Genomic DNA, 10,733 nt, shown 5'->3' on the forward strand with positions numbered 1-10,733 from the left:
GTACTAACTCACACCCAGCCCCAAATCTGGCCTCCAGCCCAGCTCTGAGCCTCACACCCTGCACCCACCCATGCAACGCCCTCTCCCCTGAGCAGCTCACACCCAGCCTGGGTGTCAGCAAAGCCCGGAAAAAGCCCTGGGGCACTCTGGAAGACAGCAGGACTCTTTGAGGGCCACGGCAAAGCCTGGCAAAAGCTCTGTGGACCTCTCCAAGGCAGCAGGGACCCTTGTGGACCCTGGCAAAGACCAGTGAAAGCCTTGGGGCACTCTGGAGGGAAGCAGGGCCCCTTGTGGGCACCAGGAAAGCCTGGGAAAAGCTGTAAAGATGCTCTGGAAGGCAGAAGAGCCTCTTGTGGGCCTCAGGAAAGCCTGACAAAAGCTGTCAGAAACTCTGGAAAGCAGCATGGCCCCTTGCCGGCTTCAGGAAAGCTTGTCCAAAGCTGTCGCACACTGGAATGAAGCAGAGCCCTGTCTGGACATTGGCAAAGCGTGGTAAAAGCCCTGGGGCACTCTGGAGAGAAGCAGGGCCCCTTGTGGGCTTCGGCAAAGCCCCGGAAAAGACATCAGATGCTGGAGAGGAATAGGGTCCTACATGGGCCATGGCAAAACTGGCAAAAGCCCCGGGATGCTCTGGAAGGCAGCAGGGCCTCTTGCGGGCTTTGGCAAAGCTCAGCAAAAGCCATAGGGAACATCTTTCATGATGCCTCGTAAGACCTTCCTTGGGTACCACAGCCATCTTTCATCTCTGTAGTGCACTTTGGACCCCTCTTGCTCTCTCAGAACCATTCCCAATGCCTTCTTTGAGGCCCAGAACACACATTTTATCCTCTACGCTATCTAGAATTGCTCTGTTCAGTCCCCTCTTTGCCATCTAGGGTACCTCCATTTGGCCCCTGCCCCTCTGACAACATCTGTACTTTGTTGAAATCCCCTTCAGAGTTCCTCATTGTTGTAACTGAGGCTTCTTTGGTCTCTCTGCCCCCCTCAAGACCCCTCTGCTCCCTTTGCTGAGCTCTCCTGAGACATCCCCAGTGCCCCAGAGCACTATTTTAGCTTGGGAGGACACTTTCACCCCTTTTTTCCTCAGAACCCTTCCTGAGTCCGTATTTGTTAACCAGGTTGGTCTTTTTGTCCTCTCGTCCTTTTGGCATGCCTCCATTCAGTCCCTGGCCCCCGAGGGCATCTGTACCTTGTTAAATTCCCTTTTGAGTTCCTCATTGTGTCCCTAGGACTTCTTTGGTCTCTCTGGCCTCCTCTCTAATCCCTGTGATGATGTCTACTGTTCTGTCAGAACCTTTTTTGAAGCCATCTTTGTGCTCCAGAGCAGTCTTTTTGTTTCTATGGCTTATAGTGTGTTTCTGTTCAGTCCCTGGTATGCCAAAGATACCTTTTGTCAGCTCTGATCTCCTCTTGGGTTTTTCAGGGAAGGCGAGAGCCTTCTCTTGCTGTTGTAGTCCTACAAGATGCATTTCTTGCATTTCCATGCTTTTTGGGGTGTTTTCTATCCTTCAGGCCCATCTATTTCTGTTAAGGGAGTTAGAGAGACCATTGAGGAGTCCTGGTGACTCGGAGTCGCTGGTGATTTACAGTCAATAATTCACTTTGCAACCAGAGATACATTTGAGAAGGGATTCGTACCGGATCTAGTTCTGCTTTGTTGTTCAGCGCTCCCCAGAATGCAGCTCTGGTGTAAGTTAGGAAATACGGCTGGTCTTGCTAAAAATGTAGCCACGCGCTGCTTGATTTCTTCGATTGGAAACTAAAGCACATAATTTCTGCTATTGCATTTAATGGGCGACTTTCCCACATGCGTTAGCGTGATCTCAAGCTTTTTAAATCTATTTAAATACAAGTTCGTGTTTGTCCTAGTAAAATTAACTACCGACCCACTCCCACTGCTGGCGTGGCAGGCGAAGCTGTAGCAAAAGAACAGGTGTCGTCATTTCCGGTAACGGTCCGTCTCTTTGTTCGGCGCTTAGCGCGGGGCCGAATGCCCGCCTACCGCCCGCCCGCGAGCCCCTTTCCCCGGGCATTGTGGGAAGGCGACGGGCGGGGCCCGCGGGCAGGAGGCGCGCCTGCCCCGCCGGGAGCGGGGTCGGGCCCTGGGCGGCCGCGGGTCGGGGTTCGGCCCCTTTGGGCGGCCGCGGCTCCGGGCTGGCTGAGCTGTTCGGGCAGCTGCGTTCTAGCGCGCAGAGCGGTCGAGGTGGGGGTCTGAGGTAGGAGCTTCAGGGTGAGTCTAGGTTGAGCCGTGTCTGCAGTAGAAGGTACATCTGTGGTCCACAGCTTGTTGTTGGATCAGTGATCGTATATGGGGTGTTCAGGAGTTGCAAGGTGGTTTAATATTCTGCATTCTCGATTTTTTTTTTTTTGGGCGCATTGCTATTTTTTGGCATTTCTGAGTTTACTGTAGAAGGAACCTTGGTTTTTTCACTGGTTCTGCCGGATATCGTTGAAGTTGTTGACATCATCTTTTTCTATGGGACTGATGGTAAGATCATCGAGCAGGGGTTAGGGTGAGCATCTTGTATCTATCTGGAGTTTCAGCATTTCTCAAGAAAGCAGCAGGCATATTGGGCACAGTGTTTTTCAGGGCATGGGACAGCTTGTTGCCTTTCCCGATCACCCACAAGGTACCACGTTGTTCCTAGAGCCTTTGCAGCGTGCAGCAGGCCCCTTCCAGGCTATAAGTGTCTGAAATTCACTTACTATGTGGGCCTGTAGCAGAGTGCAGAGCCTGTGGGATGTCAGAGGACAGGAGGTGCCTGCAGGAGGCAGGGCAGGGCTTGGAAGAGGTGCTCATGAGGAGCAGCTGACACAGGGAGTTCAGGGGTGCAAATACAGGGCAAGGAGCTGTTGGGAAGGAGCGGGGTTTGTTCCCCAACAGTTAAGAAGAGAAGGGGTTTCGGAAGTTTCAGGACTGAGGGGTTGGTTGGGAAAGAGAGGTGGGTTCATCAGTTGTCCTCAGACTGGTTTTGCAGTCGGATTTAGCTGTCGATGAGGTCTGTTCAGTCTGAGTCATTCTGCAGCCAATACAAGGTACGATGAAGCTATGAGAAATGCACTGTCAACCATCTGGGCCTCTATGTCACCATGCATGGAGCTGACTGTCAGATGGGTCTTATCCCCACAGGAGGTCCTGAGGTACAAGCTCTGGCGATGATAGAGCTGAAGTGGATGACAGGCTGTTTGGAATTAAGTGGTAATGGAGGGGATAGGATGGTTTAAGGGTATTTTAATAGGGACATGTCATGGCCTAGGTGTGAGTGTAGAAAACTCCAAACTATGGCTCAGAAACATCAAGGGCCAGAGAGGTAGGAGGATCAGCTGTACAAAGCAGGCCACAGAGGGAATAGTACCCGTTGCTCATTTGGTATGTGAGATGTAAATTAAAATATACTGTCCAGAACTCTGAGGTCTCTGCTCCCTTGTGCCTTTTAGTCACCACATTCCCTGACTTAATTTCATGTTCATCCCTTCACCGTCCATCCAGATGTCATGGTCACTGCTACTTAGAGGCATCGACGAGGCGCTTATGTCCATTGCAGATTTCTGGCACAGTCTTCCCTGGAATTTCTCAGAGAAGAATATGTACATTATCCCAGCTCATAATGGTCTCTGTCCAGGGGCCTTTTCTTTATCGCAGTCCCTGGGCACACAAGCCTTCTCCATTATCCCAGTTTTACTTTTTTCCCTTAACTGTCCAATGAGGTTTGCTTTAGTATCAGTCATGGCAGTTATGTTCTCTTGTCCTTGTTTATTGTGTTTTCAGCACCAGTTTCTGTAGCTGTAGGGTGTCTGTTTTAGATCTTGAGTTGCCACGTCACGCCATTGTGGTTTTTCCCATTGGCTGACCACCTCTGTAATAGCATAAGGGGCTTCGTAGGTAATTGGGTTTGGGTGTGTGGCAGGTACACCCACCCCGACAGGAAACAAAACTTCTCTGGGCAGGAAGGAGAGGGAAAAAAAAAGCATCTCCGTAACAGGTGTCTTGAGCCACTTTCAAGGCAGGCCTCGTCCTCAGGACTTCATCTGTTGGGCAGTCTTGGTTGCCACGTTCAGAGCTCTTGCAACAGAAGGTAAGAATTGAACCTCAGGCTGAAAGCAGAATAAGAATCCAAAAGGCAGAAGGAAAATCAATGTTCCCAAGAATTAGAAATTCAGAAAAGGATGGAGAAAACGGTAATAAAACTTCCCCTCAGTACAGTACCTGAACACATACAGGATCTTTTCCTTCCTTTCAAGCTTACAAATTCCTCATAGGAAGTCAGCCTGTGTCAAAAATTAGAACAAGCTTTTCTTCTTTTTTCTTTTTGTCCTTCTGTAATGGCACTGTGTGTCCTCCTGCAAGGCTCTTGGAGGTGTGGAGGAGCTCCCTGCAGCACACGTTGGTTCTTGGAAAGTTGATAAATTCAAGGACTTGGCTTCTTTAGTGAAGATGAGCTTCGAGTTCAGGGGTTACATTGGTGCTTTTGTTTGTTTCAAGTCTGTCCCAAAGCCCATGGGACATGCTCAAATGATAAATCAGATGCAGGTAAAGACCGTGGGGCAGACTTGGTCTGTGCTTCACTCTTATATCTTCCAGGGCAGCTCTGCTGAATTATGGTTTCTACAAGAAGCTGTATGTTGCACAGGGTCCCATAACTAGTCCTGTGCCTGTCGCAACCCATCCAACCTGATCCATATCAGGGGCAAGCAGCAGAAACAAGCCTGTTTGTTTCCCACTGGTGCCTGGTCTCCAGCGTAGGTAAAGTTTTTCTGGGAAGGCAGGGAGAAAGCTCCAAAGAAATCACAAATATCACCCCAGAAGAGCCTGAGACTCCTGCTGCTTGAGAGCTAGGCTGGTGCTGACTTGTGGGTGGACTCTAAGATGCTGGGGAAGAAGGGAAACAACATGTAGCAAAAAGGCTTGTGGGAGAAGGATCTGTCAAAACCCCTTTTCTCTGGGTGGAAAAACCCCCAGCAAATGCCGACAGCCACCCAGGAGAAGCAGAGTCTCCCAAGGGAGTGGAGGAGGGATCTCAGAGTGGTTGCATGGGGCTGTGGGTTCCAGGGACAGAGTGAGCCCTGAGTCCTCTATGAAGTGAGGGGAAAAAAAAATTGCATTCAGGCACAGTCATTATGGCAACACAGAGGCTTCTGGTAAGCTGTGCTTGTTTACTTGCATCATCATCACAACAACAATAATGAAATCCATTTCCTTACTCTTTCTCTCTGTGCAATGGATGTCACTGTTGTTCTCCGCAGGAAAGTCACCAAGTGCTGGATCCCTAGCCTGGGATGGCAGGGAACAGAGTTCTGCTCCTCCTGGGTGATTGCGGCAAAGGGGTCTGGTGGGAAGCGTGGTGGGGTCTGGTGCCTGCTGTCCTTCCAGGGGATGGACAGCCAGTGTGGATGCCAGGAGGTAATGTGTGCCCAAAGAGCCCCAGTGAGCTTCGGGGGCTGCAGGACGAAGACTCCATCTCCAGCACAAGCTCTGCTGGGCACTTGTCCCATGTACCTCTCTGGGGCTGGGGGTTTTGTCTGGATGGGGTTTTGCTCTGCTCAGGGAAGGGAAGATTTTCGTTTGTCCTGCCAGGCTGAGGAGATTGGATGGAGCAGTGGTTGTCCCTGTCACGATGTAGGCTCAGGATTTCCTCCTTGGGGTGGTCTCATTTATTGGGGAGGAAGGAAACGGGTCCAGCAAGGCTGGTGGGTATGAGCGTGGTGAGGGTGGGGATGCCATGCTCTGGAGCAGTGGGGTGATGCTGGTGGGTGTCTCAGGGACCTGGCAGGCTTTGCCAAACCCTCCCTCCCACAGGATGGCTCATGTCCAAGGCCAGCATTGCTCCTTTCTATGCCAGGGACACTGCAGGAGACCTGGCAGGCACATCCCAGGAGTGCTCATCCCTTCTTCCTTTCCTCCTCTCAGCTCAAGCCCTTGTCCTTGCTGGTGAGTCTCTTTGCTTGCAGAGTTACGGTGACAGTTCTTGGGGCTCTGAACAGTTGTTGCTGAATAAGGCGACAGGCCTTGGTGTCCCCTCAAGCGGCAGCAAGTCATGTTGTGACTCTGCTGTCCTTCCATGTGCTACCTGGCTCAAAAGGTGTCCGGCAGCACTGGGCACCAGGCGCAAGCCCTGCCACCCCTCTGAAAGATTAGACAGTCTCCCCAGATCCCACCAGTGCCCTAGAAACCCCAGTGAGCATTGGGGTTCTGCCCTCTTCCCTCCTCCCAGAGTATGTGCTCAGGGTTGGGGGCTCCCCACCATGCATGCTGTTGCACTGATCTCTGCTCTGTCCTGCTCCTCCCTCCTGCCTGGACCTCCATGGCTGCAGAGATAGCCCTGCTGACCCTGGACCCACCCTGGAGCATGATGCTTCCAGGAGAGAGCATGATCCTTAGGTGCTGGGGCTCCCACTCGCTGTGGCAGCACCCCACGGCTTGGTACAATGGCAAGCTCTTGGCACCCACAGATATGTACACCTACAGGATCAGAATGAGTGTCAGAGCCCTGCCTCCAGGCACAGCAACTGTGTTACCCTGACTGTCTCCTATGGTGAGTGACATGGCCCAGGGATGATCCCTGCTATCCTCCTGCCCCAAGACCCCTAGGATTCGCTGTGGACCTGCTTGTCCTGCCCTGGGACAAATGCAGCTCCTGTGGGGTTAATGAAGGCAACGCTATTGGGTTTGGGGTGCTGCAAACTGGGTTATGGGGGCTTTTGCCTCCCCTCCTCTTCAAAATGCATCCCTCTTTCAGGGCCCCTTGCAGCTGCTGCTCTTGGGGTCTCTTCCAGACTGGCTGATCCTCTAGGTCCTGTCGTACATGGTGTTCAAGGGGGAACGGCTGCCCATCATGCAGTGCTGGGGATGGGATGGCAGGGCACATCTTCGGTGCGGTATTACAGAGATGGAGCTGGCATCACTATGCGATATGCCTCAGCAGAGCAGCATTCCATCTCCTGACCTGAGACCCACCACAGTGACAGGTATCACTGCTCCTTTTCATTGCTAAAAGGCAGTCTTGGGTTTTATACGTTTCCACTGAAGGTAAATTCCTGTGTCTTTGGGCTCTCTGTCTTCCCAGGGTCTCATCTGGTGGGAGCTGCAGGACAGAGAGGGTGAGGGGTTCTGTACGATGTCTGAGCTGGGTCTGTGCTACCAATGCCAGTGCAGGAAACCTGGCACCTGCCCACCACCAGAAAAAGACGTGCCCGGTCACAACCCCCAGCCTGGCTCTAGGACACTCCCCACACCCATCTTGGGGTCTTGGCCCTGCACAGCCTTGGTGGGGTGGGAAGATTGTCCTTTCCTTCCTGCATCTTTAGAGGTGATGCAGCCCCAGAAGGTGCATCTGACAAGATGTGCCCCATCTCCCCCCTTCCTCACACTGTGTCCATCTCTCCCCAACCCCATCCATCTCTCCCCACTGCCCATGCCTGTCTCGCTGTCCCATCCCCCTCCACGTGTCCCTCTGTCCCCCTCTGCATGTCTTGCCACCCCCCAAATGCTTTCTACCGAAATGTACCCCATGTGAGTTTTTCCCCACATGACATTTTTTCCCGTGTGACACCCCCATGCACATCCCCTGCCCTCCTATCTTGTCTTCCCACTCCCCTCTCCCTCCACCCCCCCTATTCCACACTAGAGTGCACAGAAATTTGGTAGGGGACGCAGCCAGGACAGCTGACCCCAACTGACCAAAGGGATATTCCAGATCGTATGATGTCATGCTCAGTAATAAAATTAGGGGGGAGGTTGGTGGGGGGGACACTGCTCGGGGTCTGGCTGGGCTTTGGTCTGTTAGTGTTGACCAATTGTTTTCATTTGCATCGCTTGTCTTGGATTTTACTTTTCTCTCTTTGTGTCCCCATCCCCCTTATAATGTGTTGTTTTTTTTTTTAATTATTAAACTGTTTATTTCAACCCACAAGTTTTCTCACTTTTGCCCTTCTGATTCTCTCCCCCATCCCACCGAGGCAGGGCGGGGAGTGAGTGAGCAGTTGTGTGGTGCTTAGTTGCCAGCTGGGATGAAACCACAGCACAAGGTCTGTTGCAAGCCTTGCCTGGCTAATGCTTAAGGCTCTCCATGTTATTCCTACCATCTTGATAGGCCATTGTTGTGGTTTAACCCCAGCCAGCAACTAAGCACCACGCAGCCGCTCACTCCCCCCCCCCCCCCCCCCAGTGGGATGGGGGAGAAAATTGGGAAAAGAAGTAAAAGTTGTGGGTTGAGATAAGAACAGTTTAATAGAACAGAAAAGAAGAAACTAATAATGATAATGATAACACTAATAAAATGACAACGGTAATAATAAAAGGATTGGAATGTACAAATGGTGTGCAGTGCAATTGCTCACCACCCGCCGATTGACACCGAGTTAGTCCCCGAGGAGTGATCCCCTGCCCCCACTCCCCCCAGTTTATATACTAGATGTGATGTCACATGGTATGGAATACCCCGTTGGCCACTTTGGGTCAGCTGCCCTGGCTGTGTCCTGTGCCAACTTCTTGCACCCCTCCAGCTTTCTCGCTGGCTGGGATTGAGAAGCTGAAAAATCCTTGACTTTAGACTAAACACTACTGAGCAACAACTGAAAACATCAGTGTTATCAACATTCTTCGCATACTGAACTCAAAACATAGCACTGTACCAGCTACTAGGAAGACAATTAACTCTATCCCAGCTGAAACCAGGACAGCCATCCTTGTTCTTCATTGCTGCTTTATAGTGCCCTTTGCTCCATAAGCAGCAGTACTCGGGCTGTGCAAGCATACCTGTCTCCCAACCACTGGGAAGTAACTCTGTCAAAGACAAAGCGCGAAACAGCCATGGCACAATCTAAAGCAATTCTGCCTCTCAAAGGACCCAGCAGGCGCCTTTCTCTCGCCTTTTACTCTGTCCAGCTAGGCTGGAAAGAACAGTTGTCGCAGGAACTGCTACACCCTCTGACTCCTTCTCAGGTTGTCACTTTGGCCCTGTGTACAGGCTGCTGAGGTCATCGACTCTGCATGGGACACAGGCACCCTGGAAAGCTTTACACCAAGTCATTCCTTTCTCCTTTGGGCAGGAGCAGTTCTGCTGCTGCTACAAACAGCCATTTTCTCAAGGGCAAGGGGCTGGGACGACAACAGGCAGCTGCACGCTCCGAAGATGCTGTTTTCTGGGGACCTGGTGCAGGGAAAGCTGAGGCATATTCCACGCTGCCAGTGGCTTTTCACAAGGGAACTGTGCTCTGGTTTTGGCAGAAAAGGATGTCAGTCACAGGCAGCCACATATCACTGTGCATGGATATTTGGCAGGTGTCTTGCTTGTTCAAGTAGAGGTGTATTTCTTGCCTTGCAGTCTTGATGATAAAACAGGGGTTCAAGCTACAAAAGCCTTTTGATGTCAAAGCAAGAAGACAACTAGATTTCTACCAGCGCTGTATTATTAGCTGAAAATGGCTTGCAGGCCAAGAGATATTTAGAGGGGTCTGAATTAAAGAAACTGAGTGTTGAAGTGTTTGTTTTAAGGAGGTGAATTAGGCAGCCAAAGGAACTGAGCTGCTCACCTGACACATTGGCAGAACAGCCTATCCAGCCTACTAAGTATTGCGTGTTGCAGGTAGCAAAGTGCAACTGCAACGCTTGCTGGCAGGAGTCACAAGGAGTGCAGAGCTACGCTCCTGTACAGAGCAAAGATGGAACCTCCAGGGCTCTGTGGTCATCTGCTGAGGACATCTAATATCCCAACATGCCTCTTTGCTTTCTTTGCTTCATGTCTAATTACTTTGCATGCTGGAGGGCAGGGTGGTAAGTAACACCGTGCAGCATCTCTTAAGTGTCAAGCCCTGCACAGGAAGCCTCCTGCGTATGCAGGGTTAGGAGAGCAGATTACTGATAGCACAGACGTGAGGGAAGGTGCAAACAACGCAACAAAGCCCAAGGATCACCAGCGTATCACTCATTTGCGGATCAGCCTCTTGCACCTGGTCTGCTTGGACGCTCTGTTTCCTGCTGAACATAGCTGCCCCATCACACAAAGTAGCTTTTGGATTCTTCTCTCTTCCCTTCAGGATGTTTGTGTTGCCTTATTTAAAAAAAAAAATCTCTCTACAGCATCTGTTGAGTCGCTGCTGTCACTCCCACAACTCTGATGTCACATGCAGACCGATACACCAATCCCCGGGGCTTGCTCCGGGCGAAAACAACTCCTGTTCCACATGTTCCCACGCTGCTTCTCCTCCCCAGGTAATGGGGTGGGGAGCAGGGACAGAAGGAACCCCCGGACCTTTAAAGCAGTCAAATGCAAAGGACAGAAACGCTCCAGCCACTCGGGTGCTTTTTGGTATGGAGGCAATGAAGATTAGTGCCCGGGCTGCGAGTGGGGAAAGGGCAGGGAAATGCAAGCCCTGTACCCCCAGTACGTAGTTACCGTCTTTGGCTGGTCTAAACTGGGCTGAGCTGTCAGTCATTTCTCATCCACCTGATGCCCAGAACAGGATCGTCCAGCTCACCGCTGCCGCCCGGCGACGAAAAGGCGGTACTGTAGCTCGGGCGCCGCTCATGCGCTCTACGCTGCCGTCCGCCGGTAACGGCGATGCGATGCTGCGGTGCCTGCGGGCCCATGCTGCCGCCGCGCTCGCTGCCGCCTCCCGGTAAGGAAACGCCGCCGCCGCCGCCCCACGCGCGCTGTGTCAGCGGGCGCTCGGCGCGCAAAGCGCGGAACTGCAGCACCGGTGCCGCCCCTGGGCACGCGCCTCCCGCCGTCCAC

At 52.1% G+C, this 10,733-nt stretch overlaps 1 long non-coding RNA gene across 5 annotated transcripts; it reads left to right on the forward strand.

Moving 5' to 3' along the window:
• The first annotated feature begins 1,541 nt into the window (after positions 1-1,541).
• On the forward strand, positions 1,542-10,364 carry LOC128145720 (uncharacterized). 5 transcript variants are annotated; one of them, XR_008236558.1, is made up of 5 exons: positions 1,542-4,076; positions 5,245-5,308; positions 5,798-5,929; positions 6,313-6,533; positions 6,775-8,456. It is a non-coding gene; the product is annotated as an uncharacterized LOC128145720 (long non-coding RNA). The 5 variants fall into 5 exon arrangements; XR_008236559.1 differs by lacking the exon at positions 1,542-4,076 and adding an exon at positions 10,079-10,364 and having other exon boundaries at positions 4,788-5,308; positions 6,775-6,966; XR_008236557.1 differs by lacking the exon at positions 1,542-4,076 and having other exon boundaries at positions 4,788-5,308; positions 6,775-6,966; positions 7,065-8,455.
• Positions 10,365-10,733: the final 369 nt, after the last annotated feature.

This window comes from Harpia harpyja, chromosome 9 (genome assembly GCF_026419915.1).
Source record: "Harpia harpyja isolate bHarHar1 chromosome 9, bHarHar1 primary haplotype, whole genome shotgun sequence".
In the NCBI taxonomy this organism is placed as follows: domain Eukaryota; kingdom Metazoa; phylum Chordata; class Aves; order Accipitriformes; family Accipitridae; genus Harpia; species Harpia harpyja.